The 16,283-nt window shown below is 46.5% G+C and overlaps 1 non-coding gene and 1 pseudogene across 1 annotated transcript; both read right to left on the minus strand.

Annotated features, from left to right (window-relative positions):
- Window positions 1-13,004: 13,004 nt before the first annotated feature.
- Window positions 13,005-13,076, minus strand: TRNAC-GCA (transfer RNA cysteine (anticodon GCA)). The gene has a single exon. It is a non-coding gene; the product is annotated as a tRNA-Cys (tRNA).
- Window positions 13,077-14,123: 1,047 nt separating this feature from the next.
- On the minus strand, window positions 14,124-14,533 carry LOC102283424 (U6 snRNA-associated Sm-like protein LSm5 pseudogene; annotated as a pseudogene).
- Window positions 14,534-16,283: the final 1,750 nt, after the last annotated feature.

Here is a 16,283-nt window from a genome sequence, read left to right on the forward strand (position 1 = left end):
TCTTATCACCACGGACTGCACACAAGTGGTTGTGACCAATGTAGATTGAATTACATTGCTTGATGTGGAAAGACTTGGAACCTCCAATTCCTGCCCCAGCCTCACGTCACAACCCCAAATATCTTGGGTCCACAGATATGCTCACAGTTTCATTAGAATGACTGAAATTCTCTGAAGGTCAGCCACTTAAGAAGACCCTCCAGACTCTGACAGTCAGCTTTTCCATCCATCAGAGCCACCCTTCACATACAAGTGCACGCATGAACCCACACACACACATGAAGGATTTTTTAGCATAGGCACATGGGCCTATGTCCCAATGCTTCTACCTGTCAGATTTGTGAATTGGAACAATTTAACTCATTCCCACCTGCTGCATCATTTAAATGGTTATAATGGGGCTTCTCCAGTGGCTCAGTGGTAAAGAATTCACCCGCAAGGCAGGAGAGGTAGGTTCAATCCCTGGGTCAGGAAGATCCCCTGGAGAAGGAAATGGCAACCCACTCCAGTGTCTTTGCCTGGGAAATCCCACGAACAGAGGAGCCTGGCAGGCTACAATCCATATGGTCACAAAAGAGTTGGACACGACTGAGCAGCTAAAAACAATAACAATTATAATAATTGCCTCTGACTCTTCAGGGTCAAACAACAGACTAGACATGATAGCTCCTATATCGTGAAACAATATACAAATGTCATCATTGTTTTCATTATTATTTTTAAGATTAGAATATTATTTATACTGGAATACTTATTCGTTAAGGCAATACTTCTCAAATGTATTATCAGGGGGTACTGGTAATATCAATGTTCCCAAAGATGTTCTGCTATTAAAATTGAACAATGACAGTCTTTCTCACTCTTCAGAAAAAAAAAAAAACTCAATTAATGACAGAATTTTCTCAAAACTAAATTTACCATCAATTAGGTTTTTCCTAAACAATGGGTTCCAATTCTACTTGTCTCAACAGTTACATGAGTCAGATGAGATTTATCTGTTTAAAGAATAACTTGTGCTTAAAGAATTAGTCTTCTGTGCCATTTTACAAAGAGCATCTTGCCAGGTAAGGTAACGAGTGTCGAGAGCACATATATGAATGGGGTGCCAGTCCTGTTTTCAAGAGTCTGAGCCGGGGGAGAAAGGTGGTATGAGGGAGATAGATGAATAAGCATTTGCATTAAAATCAAAATAAAATCAGGGAATTCCCTGGTGGTCCAGTAGTTAAGGATATGCCTGCCAATGCAGAGGACACAGGTTTGGTCCCTGGCCCAGGAAGATCCCACATGCAACTGAGCCCACATCCCACGACTACTGAAGGCCACACACCCTGGAGCCCACGCCGTGCAACGAGAGAAGCCGCAGTGATGAGAAGCCCAAGCACGGCGACCAGAGCGCAGCCTCCGCTTGCTGCAACTAGAGAACGCCTGTGCACGGCAATAAAGACGCAGTGCAGCCGAAAATCAATAAATAAAACAGAAATTTTAAAAATCCCGCAAGCTGTATGGCATGGCCAAAAATAAAATTTTAAATATCAGAGGCACCCTGATACCTGAGTGTAAAATCTTACCTGGGCACAAAGGAGGGAGTACTGTCCAGTTCTTGGGGAGAGAGGGTGGATTCAGGAAATGCTTCACAGAAAAAAATGACACTCGGGCCAAGACTTAGGCAAGGTTGACCAGTACAATACTCACCCACTGCCTCCTCATGTGGGTTCATCATGCAGAGATTAGCTCTCGAATTTACCACAGGATGTTTTTTCAACAAGGTTCAAACTCTGGATTTTGCTTTAAATTTCAACAGTTTCTAAGTAGAAACCCCATTCCCACAGAGCCTAACAGTCTGAGTTATGGCCAGGCTGCAACGCAGAGTAGCTGGAGAAAGATTAATTAAGGCAGTGGGTTTGAAAGGACAAATGAATCTGACATCCCAACATGACAAATGTGTATGAGTCCAACACTAATTAGCAATAAAAAAATACTTATCTTCTAAATACACAAAGCACATATTTTCAGTGACAACTCATTCTACACTTAATCCCCACATAAACATGTAGGTCAAAGAATGCTTGGGTCAAACTGGTGCATTCATTCCCTGGATCCATACGGACTCCACTAACTAGCCCACAGGGAGGGCATGAGAATCCACAAGGTCCCATTTAGGGGAAATGCTCATTGGCAAACGGTCAGATGAACCTTAAGGACCACCTCTCCAGTCATAAAGCAAACTATAAATATACAAAGACTTCAAAGCACATTAGTATTTATATACCTTCTCCTCTGCAGTTTTGCCCTTTCAGTTTTAAGGTAGAATGTCTTGTTTAATCCCTCTGCTGGAGACCAGAGTTTGCGTTCAATCTGGGTTGAACTGAACAGTCCTAATTCTGGGGAAAGAGTTAAGGTCCCAGGTGGTCTCATGGTAAAGAACCCACTTGCCAATGCAGGAGACATAAGAGATGTGCGTTCAGTCCCTGGGTCAGGAAGATCCCCTGGAGAAGGGTATGAGGATCCACTCCTGTATTCTTGCCTGGAGAATCCCATGGACAGAGGAGAAGTGACTAAGCACGCACACGCATAATTTTGGGCTGAGTGAACCGTTAACTAATTAATTATTAAAGGATTCCCCGGGTCCTGAACACCACTAGTTACTATGTGCTGGTCCTTCCTCAGAGAGAACCTCTCTCATCCCCTGATCAAAGTAACTACCCCCCATGCACATTCTTTACCTTTCTCCTACTTTATTTTTCTACATCATGTTTATCATTTTCTAATTTTGTCAAATAATTATTTTTTAATTTCAATCTATTCCACATGGAAAACTTCATGTGATAGAGATATTAAGAGTTTTATTTAATTCTGTAAACCCAGTCATAGAATAATGACTGGTAGGTGTTAGGCACTCATTAAGTACTTGTAAGATGAGTGTCTGACTCATTGCAAAAGACACTGATGGTGGGAAAGATTGAAGGCCAAAGGAGAAGAGGGCGACAGAGGCTAAGATGGTTAGATAGCATGACAATGAACATGAGTCTGAGCAAAGTCCAGGAGATGGTGAAGGACAGGGAACCCTGGCGTGCTGCAGCCCATGGGGTCACAAAGAGCCGGACATGACTTAGTGACTGAACAGCAACAGGATGAATGGATGAATGAAGCTGAATGAAGAACTCAAGAACAAAACAGCAGTGGACCCTCAGGGATTCATGTCTCTGTCTGCAGGCCAGGCCTCTCACTGCTGAGGACCAAGTCTCCTCAAGGAGCGGGGGGCTCTTCCAAAGACAGTGGTTCAGGGAGGAGCCACCCCTCATTGTGTGGGGAGGGACGAGCCAGTGACTAGAGCTTCAGATAAACACAGGAAACATTAAACTGAGTCTGAGGCCTTCAGAGGGCTTCCCTGGTGGCTCAGATGGTAAAGAATCTGCCTGCAATGCAGGAGACCTGGGTTTGATCCCTGGGTTGGGACGATCCCCTGGAGAAGGGAACAGCTACCCACTCCAGTATTCTGGCCTGGAGAATTCCACGGACTTAGGAGCCTGGCAGACTACAGAGAAAATGCCCGACCAGTGGGGAAGAGAGAGGAGGTTTGGGGGTGTGGATGACTCAGCAAGCCTTGTCAAGACACGATTTTTAACTTTTCACCCACGGACACTTTGGGTTGGCCAGAGAACTCTTGCTAAATTCCAACAAACTGTGCCTACAATTTGATGATTGTTCTCTTTCTCCCTGCTCGCTGCCTGCCTCCTCCTTTTGCCATCGTGCGCATTGTTTCTGGGAAGTCCGTGAGGAATCGCTGATCAATGAAGGCAAACATTTTTTCCTGGAAGCTAGTCCCATTGACCTTTGTGGGTGACATTCCCAGCACCATTTCTCCTTCCCTTTCCTAGAGGCCCTGGGTCTGGGTTGGCCACTGGAATCAACTCTAGAGGTGAGGTAGACGATGTGGGGGAAAGGAATCAGCCCATTCCTTTCCCCTGGCCACACAGATTGATTCAGGCCAATGAGCTGCAAGGAGACATTGCTGGGAATTTGTGAGAATGACGTTTTCCAGCTCTTGCAGAGGTACCAGTTGTCCCTGGATGGTAAGAGGGAAGCATGTCATCCACGAGTTATGGGCAGCCATCCTGTGATCCCGAGGTGAGCTCCCTTTGAGATGGGCATAGCCACAGAAGACAGATAGGAGATGAAGAAATAAACAGGAACTTTGGTGACATGACTGAGCTAAAGGAAGCTGGCTTAGCTCTGGGTTTTTCAGTAGATGCAAGTCAGCATATTCCATTTATTATTATAGTCAGTTTGTGCTGTTGTTGAAAGTAGTAACTACCAAACTCATATATAGGTTCTGATTCTCTTTCCCAATTTAAGGTCAAATCGGAGAGTTTGTCTTAAAAAAAAAAATAAATAAAGAGCTCAGGGGAAGATAAATGTCTCATTTCCCCAGCTTTTATTATGGATAAACTATTTCATTTTATGACTTGTTTGGAAGGAAATCCTGTACACTTGCATATTTTGGACTCAGAAAGAGATCTGGAACTTTGAAACTGAAATATCCCACTCATAAACTGACAATCAAGTATCTTATGCCAAAATATTCTTCAGCATTCACTCGTACTTAGCAAAATGGCTATCTAAAGAAGTTAAATGTGTCTGGGGATTAGAACAGCATTTATTTCCAGTCTCTTCTTATGCTGGCTGAAATGTTTCTAATTGATTTAGACATGTGGAATGTTTGAGATGGAGCGAACATGGTACAGTGGTTAAGAACAAGGCTAATTTGCCCAAAATCAATCTCAGGCAAGTTAGTTAGCCTCATTTTAGTGGATATTGTTGGTGGCCCACCCAACATCCATGTCCCCCCTTTCTCTTTGCTGGTGGAGCCCTGATTTTGTTCTTCATCATGTAGCCAATGTGACTTGAGGAAAGATAACTACTCATCTAGCTTTGGAAGTGGGTCTTGATGTATTTAAACCAGTCACAAGGGTTTTACCCTCCTCCTCAACTCATGATACATGACCCAGATCGGCCCAACAAAATACAAGGGAATTTGCCCAGAGTTTACATAATAGTTCCTCTAAGAGAATTTCTAAGAGCAATTCCCTTCCTGAGGCATAACACGCACGCATGCTCAGTCATGTCCAATTCTGTGTGACCTCATAGGCTGTAGCCCACTAGGCTCTTCTGTCCATGGGATTCTCCAGGCAAGAATACTGAAGTGAGTAGCCATTCCCTCCTGCAGGGGATCTTCTTGACCTAGGGATCAAACTTGAGTCTCTTATGTCTCCTGCATTGGCAAGCAGATTTTTTACCACTCCGCTAAACCCCTAGCTGGGTCTTAAATGGATGGTCCTTTGAGACAGCTTGTTAGTGGCAGAATCTAGTTAAGCACCAAGATCTTATTCTTCTGCCCTTTCCACTGCATTGTAACATTCAATTCCAGGCCATGGGCATCCATTTTGTTATATTCACAAAAAGCCTCCTAAGTGACTTCAAGTTATGGAGCTCAAGATACCAAGTGCCCACTTCCCACTTCAAAATAAGTTTGTGGTTATCCTGGGATGGGGGGAGATAAACTGGGTCATTACATCAACACTGCATATTCCTGTAAAGACTGAAGTATTTACACAGCATGCCGAAGTCTCTTTTTATGCAACCAGGAAACTGGTTTGTTTGTTTAATAAGCATTCAGCAAGCAGCCCCTGCCCCGACCCCTTTGGATTAGAATGAGTGATTGATGAATGGAGAGCTAGGCCTTCTTCACATGCCGTTTTCAGGACCAGCCTAAAGCCCAGGTCAGAGAAGGCAATGGCAACCCACTCCAGTACTCTTACCTGGAAAATCCCATGGACAGAGGAGCCTGGTAGGCTGCAGTTCATGGGGTCGCAAAGAGTTGGACACAACTGAAGTGACTTAGCAGCAGCAGCAGCTAAAGCCCAGGTAGCATGCCCAACCTGGCCCCCTTGGGTGTAACGGGCCTTCCCAAGGTTCCCACTTCGGAATACTCTCCCCTACCCTCCTGAAGAGCTCCGTCAGTCCAGTCCAGTCCATGGGCTGCACAGAGGCAGCCCATGCAGGGTTCTGAGCTCCCCAAGGACACGGAGCAGGAAGGCTGATTCCGCTGTCCCTGCAGAGAAGCCTCGGGCACACAGGTGCTGTTCCCAGGGCACGGCCACCTCCATCAGCTGAGCCCTTAAGTGCCCTTAGCTCACTGACGTTACAGCCACACAGGCCAGCCCTGGTCACTAAGCTGATGGCAGAATGCAGGTCAGCTTTCCTCCCTGTCTCAGCCTTGGTCCTTGACAGATGAGATGGGTTCCTACCTCCCTACCTGCCCCACACACCCTAGCGCTGGGCGTCTCCCCATCTCCCTGACTCTCTCTTCTCATACGTGCTCTAGGAAGGACCCAACAAGTTCACTCCCACTCAGGATACCTCCACAGCCTCATCCATTGTTTCTTTTTTTTATTCCGCCATCCACCCCACATGGATGATGGGATCTTAGTTCCCGGACCAGGGATTGAACCCACACTCTAGACAGTGAATTCATGAAGTCCCAATTACTGAAACCACCAGGGAGGTCCTCCCCTTGTTTTCCATGGTTTCCTATATGTCTCTGGGGAAACTGCAGGTCAACCAGTCACCAATCACAGTACAGGATTAGGATGGAAATCATGCCATACTGCATGCGTGCTCAGTCATGTCTGACTCTTTGTGACCCCATGGACTGTAGCCCACCAGGCTCCTCTGTCCATGGGATTCTCCAAGCAGGAATACTGAAGTGGATTGCCATTTCCTTCTCTAGGGGGTCTTCCTGACCCAGGGATCAAACCCAAGTCTACTGTGTCCCCTGCACTGACAGATTAAGGTGTCTTAATTTCCACCAGTAAAACTCATCTGAAACTCTGGGTGGCATTTTCAGCTTCCTAGTCATGCTCGTGATAGGAAGTCTCCCTAGAAGGGTTGCCCACTAAGTTGACTCAGCTCATACCTTACAAACCATATGAAAAAAAAAAAAACACCAAGTGATAGAGTTATTGTAGGGATTAATTGAAATAATAATGCATGGAAAGAGAAACCAGAATGTCCCAAGGCTGATGGCTAAAGCCAAGTTCATCACTCCATTTGTTGTTCAGTCGCTAAGTTGCTCTTCGAGACGCTATGGACATGCCAGACTCCTCTGTCCTCCATTATCTTCCAGAGTTTATTCACACTCGTGTCTGTTGAGTCAATGATGTTATCTAACCATCTCATTCTCTGCCACCCTCTTCTTTTGTCTTCACTCTTTCCCAGAATCAGGGTCTTTTCCAACAAGTCAGCTCTTCACATCAGGCCGCCAAAGCATTGGAGCTTCAGCTTAAGTGACATACCCACAAAAGTCATTATTTTCCCCTTGTCCTAAGAGCCATTTCTCATTCATCTCCCTCAGTGCCTAACACAAGGCCTCACCCACGGTGCTGCTGTGCTGTGCTCAGTTGCTCCAGGGAAGAATACTGGAGTGGGTTGCCATGCCCTCCTCCAGGCCTCATGAATTATTTTGCCCAGTTAATTAGTCTACCCTTAAATCTTCCCACCCTACTTGTGCCTCTAATCAACACTTTAAATGCAAAAACCAATGCAGGCTTCCTGTTCTAAATAAAATTCTAATCTATCTGCACTAATTAATAATTATTTTTTGTTTTTAACATAAGGACTGGTTTATACTAGCACCCACGGGCCCTGAGAACATTCTTTTAATAACCAGGAGCCATGAGCTGGGACCATTCTGCCTTCAGCAGCCCAAACTTTAAAATTAATCATTCCCACACAAGTTTCTGTATCTCCTCTCCACCTAAACTATATTGGCTCTTCAACATTTGGAGGCAGAAAAGCTTTTGAGTCAATCGGGCAGCTTAACTGACACATGTGAAGAAGGCTTTATTTCTTGGGTTAATGGTGGAAACAGTGACAGACTTTATTTTCTTGGGCTCCAAAATCACTTCGGACAGTGAATGTACCCATGACATTAAAAGACACTTCTTCCCTGGAAGAAAAGCTAGGACAAACCTAGACAGAATATTAAAATGTGGAGTCATTACTTTGCCGACAAAAGTCCATCTAGTCAAAGCTATGTTTTTTCCAGTAGCCATGTATGGATGTGAGACTTGAACCATAAAGAAGGCTGAAGAAATGATGCTTTTGAATTGTGCTGGAAAAGACTCTTGAGATTCCCTTGGACAATAAGGAGATCAAACCAGAAATCAACCCTGAGTGCTTTCATTGAAAGCACCGATGCTGAAGCTGAAGCTCCAATGCTTTGGCCACCTGCTTCGAAGAGAGCTGACTCTTTGGAGAAGATCCTGATGCTGGGAAAGTTTGAGGGTAGGAGAAGAGGGTGACTGCCGGGGACCAGCCCCGGCTGATCCAGGGTATTCGAAGGAGAGGCGGCGTAGGCGAAGATCAGGAAACAATTGCTTAATTAAACGTTAATTAAGGATATAAAGACTAATAGAATGAGGATAGCTCAGTGAGGAAATTCAGTGGAGAAAAGAGGCTGAATAATTCAGCCAGAAGGTAAGAGAAAGAACGACACGGTGAGACCAAGTTTCGGTGAACAAGGCCCGCACTTTATTTTCCAAAGTAGTTTTTATACCTTAAGTTATGCATAGAGGATAATGGGGGAAGGGGTAGAGTCATGCAGCAAGCCAGGCTTTCTTCCTGCAAACTTATCATATGCAAAAGCTTAGGTGATTTGCATCATCTTCTGGCCCAGAGGCCTGTTAACATTTTAAGATCCTTTCTTCAGAAAACTTATTTTCTCTAAAGGTGATAAGTCAAGCGCCACAAAAAAAAAAAGCATTAGATAAAGTTGCATTCCTACAGAGCAAAGGTGTGGTGGGCTATAACAAGAAAAAGAATTAACTCAAGGGTCCCAGGTTACAAACATTAAAGCTACTATTTACACCAATTATATTAATCAATACACTGCCAGGGACACAGCAGGTAAGGGATATGGAAACTTAGCAGCAAACATTGGCCCAAAAAGTGAAAATCCTTCACCAATACAATTTCTAATCAATCTTTTAACTGCTCAAAGGAATCTGTGTTTAGACAGTTTAGAACATTTCATGCCTCTCACAGTTGGGAGGCTCTGAGCAATCACATGTGGCCGGAAAAACCTATTCAGGCAGGCTAGAGGACTTCCAAAGGAGTTTGTAGGTTGAAACACTGTCACACCCAGGAATTATTAACTGGAGCTCTAAGCTAACTATTTTTTCAGAGAGAGGTAGTGGGGGACAGCCCCCCGTAAAGTCAGAGGTGTAGGTGAAAGCACAAAGCAGAAAGTAGGCAGACTCTGGTTTTGGGGGTAGATTGCTCGAGAATTTCCAGGGGGACTCCTGAGGCTTGATCCCACCTTTGCGTATGCCAAGCCTCCTTCCTCATGACCTTTGCCAGGGGCGGAGCTTGCTCCCCGCAGGTGACAGAGGATGAGATGGTTGGATGACAACACTGACTCGATGGACATGAGTTTGAGCAAGCTCAGGGAGATAGTGAAGGACAGGGAGGCCTGGCGTGCTGCAGTCCATGGGGTCTCAAAGAGTCAGACACGAGTTATTGACCAAACAAGAACAAATGGTATCAGCCCCTCCTAGGGAAGCAAGGATTGGGGGCGGGGCGGGGAATTCCCCGAAGGCAAAACCTCAGGGTGCTATTCTGAAGGAGCATCCTAGAGGCAGATTCTGGTCTTGAGGTTGCTGGAGGTTTACACATCTTCTGAAAGATGATCTAACACGAGATAGTGCCAGGTGTCTGCGGCTCAGCTCACCCCATGCGCCATCCCCACCCAGGACCAGGAACAGGGCGCTGGTGGTTAGGCAGCTGTTGAAAAGCCCTGTGATCTGCAACTGTGGGGGCGGAGGCATGAGGGAGAAGGGGGACCCTGGCAGCTGTCTGCTGTCCACCCCTTGAGACCAGAGGGTGCCTGACAGGCACAGCAAAGAAGTTTCAGTGCCAGAATGTGCCAGCTCATCTGATGCATTGGGGTTTTACTAACCTATACTAAACCTGCCCATTTCCCCCTGGTAACGAATGGGACTGACCTATGATGGGGTGGGGTGTCCGCTAATATCGTGTCACCTGATGATTCATAAGGATAAATAATGATGTGTGATTTTTGGTATTCAGAGACGCCTGTCCTTTGGCTAAACAGGAAGACAGCTTTGCTTTTTTTCTCCTGGCTCCAGCCTCTGGGTTTCTAAGCCCTTTTGTGTCTTGGAACATTTTGTGTGAGAACTTGGCAGCAGAAGGCCTGTCCTCAATGAGTGAACCTAGGAGCCCATGTGTACAGACTTCCCAAAATAGAGGCACAAAGAGAGCGGAGGCCTCCTGGGCTTGGCTGGCTTTCTAAGGCGACCGAGGTGTTTGTGGTCAGTTTGAAAGAGTGTCTGAACACCCCTGGACCCTAAAGTATTAATTTCCTGGGGCTGCTGTGAAAAAGTCCCTACACCAGGTGCTCAAAAACAGAAATTTTAAACTGTTACTTATCTATTTTTTATTGGCATGCAGTATCTCTAGTTGCAGTATGTGGGCTCAAGGTCCCTGACCAGGGGTTGAACCTGGACCCCCTGCATTGGGAGTGTGGAGTCTTAACTACTGGACCACCAGGGTAGTCCCAAAGCAGCAGAAATTCATTCTCTCAAAGTTCTGCAGAGGAGAAGTCTGAGGTTACCGTGTGGGCAGCGCCATAGTCTCTCTGAATGCTGGAGGGGAGAACGGGTTCTGGGTCTTTCTCCTAGCTTCTGTGGTGTGGCCAGCGATCTTCAGCATCCCTTGGCTGGTAGATTGTTGCTGTGACTGTTGTTGTTTTGTGACTGTTGTTGTTATCTAGTTGCTCAGTCGTGTCTGACTCTTTGCCACCCCATGGACTGTAGCCTGCCAGGCTCCTCTGTCCAGGCAAAAATACTGGAGTGAGTTGCATTTCCTTGCTGGAAATGCATCATTCCATCCCTTCCTTTCTCTTCATGTGGTGTTCTCCCTGAGGGTCTTCGAGTCATCTTCCCTCTGTGTGTGTCCATGTCTCTTCTTTTCTTATAGGGATACCAGTTACATTGGACCAGAAGCCCACCCCCACTTTAGCATGACTTCATCCTAACTAATTAATCTGCAATAATCTGGTTTCCAAGTAAGGTTGAAAGGGAGCAGGACCTTGTGTGGCCCTCCCAGATACGCATTCTTTGTGTGTTCCCTCTTTCTACTTTGTAAGGAAATAGGCTTCTCTCAGCCTCCTTGACCTTCCCAAAGTGCCAAAGGGCAGATTCAAACAACTGCTAATCAGGGAAGGGAGGAGATGCAGAAGCAAGGGAGGAACAGTCAGGAAACAATAGTGCAACCTCGGGCAGGGTCCTGGTTCCTCCTAAGAAATATACATAATGATATCTTGAGTTCTTCATAAGGAACTGAGGTTCCCACCCAAGTGAAGGATGGTGACTTCAGGCTAAGGGCAAGGTTCCTGGAGCACTGCCCTGTTACTCACCAATAAGAACAGAATCACACACCCTGCAGCCCTCACTCCAAATTTTACCTACAAAACCTTTTCCCCAAGAGCCACTGGAGAGTTTGAGGGTTTTGAGCATGAGCCACCTGTTCTCCTTTGTTGGCCCTGCAATAAGCCTTTCTCTGCTCCAAACTCCAACATCTTGGTTTATTTGGCCTTGTTGTGCATCAGTCATTGGAACTTCTGTTTCATAACAAAAGCCCCACCTTCATGCCTCACCTAATCCTAACCACCTCTCAAAGAAAGACCTCATCTCCAAACACCACCCCATTGGGAGAGTTAGTGAAACAGGAGGGAAGGGGGCAGGGCACGACATAGTCCAAGGACACAACATAAACCAATTAGAATCAAATGGGATCAAGATGGCAGACAAGACTAGACCTTGATCCTCAATCAGCAAGCTAAATGACACACCCAGAGGTGCCATGACTGTTCCAAGACACTGTCAAAAGACCAAGGAGTGGGTGGTGGCCCAACTCCTGGGAATCTCCACCCCTTCCCCCCAAATAGATGGAATAATCCTCCCACTCATTGGCGTATGAAATTACCCAGGCTATAAAAACCATCCAGCCACATGGCCCACACTCTCTCTGTGGAGTGTGCTCCTCTCTGAACCTGGATAAATCCACTTCTTACCTATCATTTTGTCTCTCACCAAATTCTTTCTGCAATGAGACATCAAGAAACCTGATCTTCATTAGGTATCGGAACCACGTATCCTGGGTTTTGGCTGGGGTCAAGTCCCAATCTGAAGTAAACAGTTTCATTAAGTCTTCAGCATAAGAATTTTCAGGGGAGACAAACCCCTAGCCCATAACAGACTTCAATATGTCTTTTGGAAGTACCCTGGATACCTACCCATGCGAGCAGCTACAGGGGTCACCAGTGATAGAGGGGTGACTGAGTTCTCTGAGCTAGATCCTCCAGCAGGATGGGAGTCACAACCCCTAACATAGAATTTGGCCTCCTCAAATTAGTCCTTTAATGATCCAGCCATTTGATACTGAAATCTGCATGGGGCACACCCCAATCTTTGGGAGGAGCAGGGGTTAACACGGATTAATCTCTTAGGAAACACAGCCAGCTAAAGCTGAGGGAGCTCTCTCAGGGAAATGCTAGCCAAGGCAGTGCTCCTGGAAGCTGGTGTGTGTTAGTTGCTCAGTTGTGCCTGACTCTGCAACCCCATGGACTCTAGCCTACCAGGCTCCTCTGTTCATGGAATTTCCCAGGCAAGAATACTGGAGTAGTTTGCCATTTCCTTCTTGAGGGTGTCTTCCTGACCCAGGGATCAAAGCTGAGTCACCTGCATTGCAGGCAGATTCTTTACCATCTGAGCCACCAGGGAAGCCCTGAAATTGAAACTGAAGTTGCTCAGTCATATCTGACTTTGTGACCCCGTGGACTGTAACCAGCCAGGCTCCTCCATCTGTGGGATTTCCCAGGCAAGAATACTGAAGTGGGTTGCCATTTCCCTCTCCAGGGGATCTTCCCAACCCAGGGATCGAACCTGGGTCTCCTGCATTGCAGGCAGATGCTTTACCGTCTGAGCCACCAGGGAAGCCCAAGAGAAGCCCCGTGAGCCACAAAGCAAAGCAAAGTCAGTACATCTCCTCAATAGGAAACCACCTCCGGAGGGCACAGCCTAGCCAGGCTTGCCAGTTTCCCTCCTCGCGCCCCATCACAGACCAGGGCCCTGCTCACACTGTCTACACAAGTACTGCCCTGCGACTTTCCATTTCACACTCACAGTCCCTGCCCTCCATCCCCACCTTGAAGATCACATGACGGAGCTGGAGGCCTTCCCCAAGGACCGGCTCTCTCTGCTGGGTCTGCTCTCCAGGCCTCCCCTCTGCCCTCTCTCCCCCTGCCCCGGGTATTTAAGTAGGCACGTCTTTGTTTGGAAACACTGTGCTCACCACTATTAATAATACATCGAGAGGCACCGTCTCCAAGGAACTCCAAGTGCTTCACAGGCATTATCTAATTAGCCCTCACCCAAAGCCCCGCTCCAGCAAAGCCTCCAGGGGAACAGGGGCTGATTCAGAGCTGCAGAGGGATGGAGACCTCCTCGGGACTGTTGGCGAGGGCACAAGGTACAGAACTTACCCAGGAGCCGGGGTGACACCACTTCCAGTGAGAAGATTATTCCAAAATACTCCCCTTGCTCCTGGGAAACTGGATGAAAAGAATGGTTTGCCCCACAAGGGAATTACTTTACTACCTGTACAGGTAAGTCACCAGCCCTGGGGACGCTGCCGTATGCCAGTCAGGGCCCTCAAGATGAACGCCCTTGTCACGTGTTCACTCTCTAACTGTCCCATCACTGGGTGCCCACCCCACCCTGCTTCCATCACCTCCTTTCAGCTTCTTTTTCTTTTTTTCTTTAACAAAAACACCTTTATTTTTTATCTTAAAAAAACTGTTCTTCTTCCAAAATAATCATGATTAACTTACAAAAATGGGCATGAACAGGGCATCCTCAAAGCATTTCCCTTTAATGGGAAACTTGGCTTCACAGAATACAAACATGGAAAGGTTAAAAAAAATTCTATTTCGTTATCACCGTAAGACAAAACAGGATATAGCTTAAGTCAAGGAAATCCATTCATACTTCAGGTCCTTCTCCACCAGGAACCGGCGTTGTTATACCGTTTCCATTTCACAAAACTTGGTCTAATTTAGTAATTCTTCTTCCTTCTGGTGTGACTTCAAATTCAGGGACATCTTCCAGTACCATACTGACAAACTCATCCAATTCCAGTAGGGTAGCAACAGTCTCCCATCACTCTTCGTCACAATGTGAATTCTTGATCCTACGCACTTGTCCATGAGCCCTACAGGGAGCGGCTATGATGGGCTGGTGGTCTACTTGCTGCTTCTCTTGATGGGGCCACCCAAAGTGGGAGGGGAAACTGGAGAGGAGCAGTCAGTGTGGCCCCTCAGGGGTGCCCGTCTTCCCCTGAACCCTCCCCGTCTTCCCACCTGACACACTGCCTCCATGTGGGAAGCGCCCATCGTAGCCAGAGTGTTCAAGGCCCACCAGGTGAGGCTCCCCAGCCACCCTCCTGAGACCCAAATGGACCTCACACATTCGCTGGCTTCCTGCACATCCAGTTAGCCGGTTTACCCTCGGCACCTAGCTCAGGACCTCACTCCCACCTTGAAAGTATTCTCTATGTATTTGGTGATATATAATGGGAATGCTAATGCTTTTATCCTCTCAAAAATCCTCTAGAAGATGGGGCTGAAATTTTTCTCTGCACAAATTATCAAAATGAGGCTGAACTGACTGGGGGACTTTCCTGGCGTCCAACAGCTCACGGGTAGCAAAACCCTGGACGGAACCCAGATCCTCACATTTCCAGGAAGGAACTTTGCCTTTCCTACCACATCCCAGCCCACCTGCCCCTCTTGGAGATTTCAGAACACTCACATTACCAAAACCTAAAGTGAAGTGAAAGTCTCTCAGTCATGGCCAACTCTTTGCAAACCCATGGACATGGAATTCTCCAGGCCAGAACACTGGAGTGGGTAGCCTTTCCCTTCTCCGGGGGATCTTCCCAACCCAGGGACTGAACCCAGGTCTCCCACATTGCAAGCAGATTCTTTACCCAAGAATACTGGAGTGGGTAGCCTATCCTTTCTCCAGCAGATCTTCCTGACCCAGGAATCAAACTGGGGTCTCCTGCATTGCAGGCAGATTCTTTACCAACTGAGTTATCAGAGAAGCCCTACAAAACTAAAACTATGTGCCATCTGTATGGAAGAAGACCACTGCCATGGTATGAAATGCAAGCACAGAGAAGAAACAGGGACATTTTCCCCTTGGAGACTATTTTGAAAATTAGACTACATTTGGGGAGAGTAGAGCAGTGTCAGAGTGGTTAACAGAGGTCCGTAGGCAGAGTCAGCAATTGCCTTCCCTAAGCTCATTCCAGAACTGACAAGCATTGATGTTAAGGTTTTACATAAATAGAATCAGCCGAAGAAGAGTTATAATAACTCTTACGTAGCACAGAGCAGTTACAAATGTGTGATGTACTGTCACATTCATTGGGCCGCATAAAGCCCCCGCATGATGAATCCTGCAATTCTTATTTTTACAGTTGAGAAAACTGATGCGCAAAGATTCCTTGCCTAGAGACACAGAGCTGGTAAATTTCAATTACACTCCAGCCCCGGATGTGCAATGCTAAGTTGGTGCTCTTTCCACGTGGATCACAGCCACCTCCCAAATCCTGTTATGATTGCAGAACTACGGCCTTGACGTGAGCTTTCTGTTACTTGAAATTAAAAAACAATCATAATAGATAGTTTTAAACAACTCCCTCATCAGAATAACAACCCACTGATGTAACAATGGACAGGGAAGCCTGGTGTGCTGCAGTCCATGGGGTCGCAAAGAGTCGGACACAACTTAGCTACTGAACAACAAATAACAGTATGTAGATATTAGGTGTTGGAGCTTCCCTGGTGGCTCAGGTGGTAGAGAATCTGCCTGCAATACAGGGTTCGATCCCTGGGTCAGGAAGATCCACTAGAGAAGGGAATGGCTACCCACCCCAGTATTCTTGCCTGGAGAATTCCATGGACAGAGGAATCAGGCAGGTTTCTATTATACGGTCAGCTCTGTGTCTTTTGAGGGCTTAAGTTTGACTTTTGTGAGGTCAGAGTTGTTCCTCAGAAAGGGAACAAAGGTGAGTTTTCAAGTCAGGATTTTAAACAGCATATGGTCTAATGGCTCATTTTGTAGATGAAGGATAAA

The sequence above is a fragment of the Bos mutus genome, chromosome 23, assembly GCF_027580195.1.
Source record: "Bos mutus isolate GX-2022 chromosome 23, NWIPB_WYAK_1.1, whole genome shotgun sequence".
Classification (NCBI taxonomy): domain Eukaryota; kingdom Metazoa; phylum Chordata; class Mammalia; order Artiodactyla; family Bovidae; genus Bos; species Bos mutus.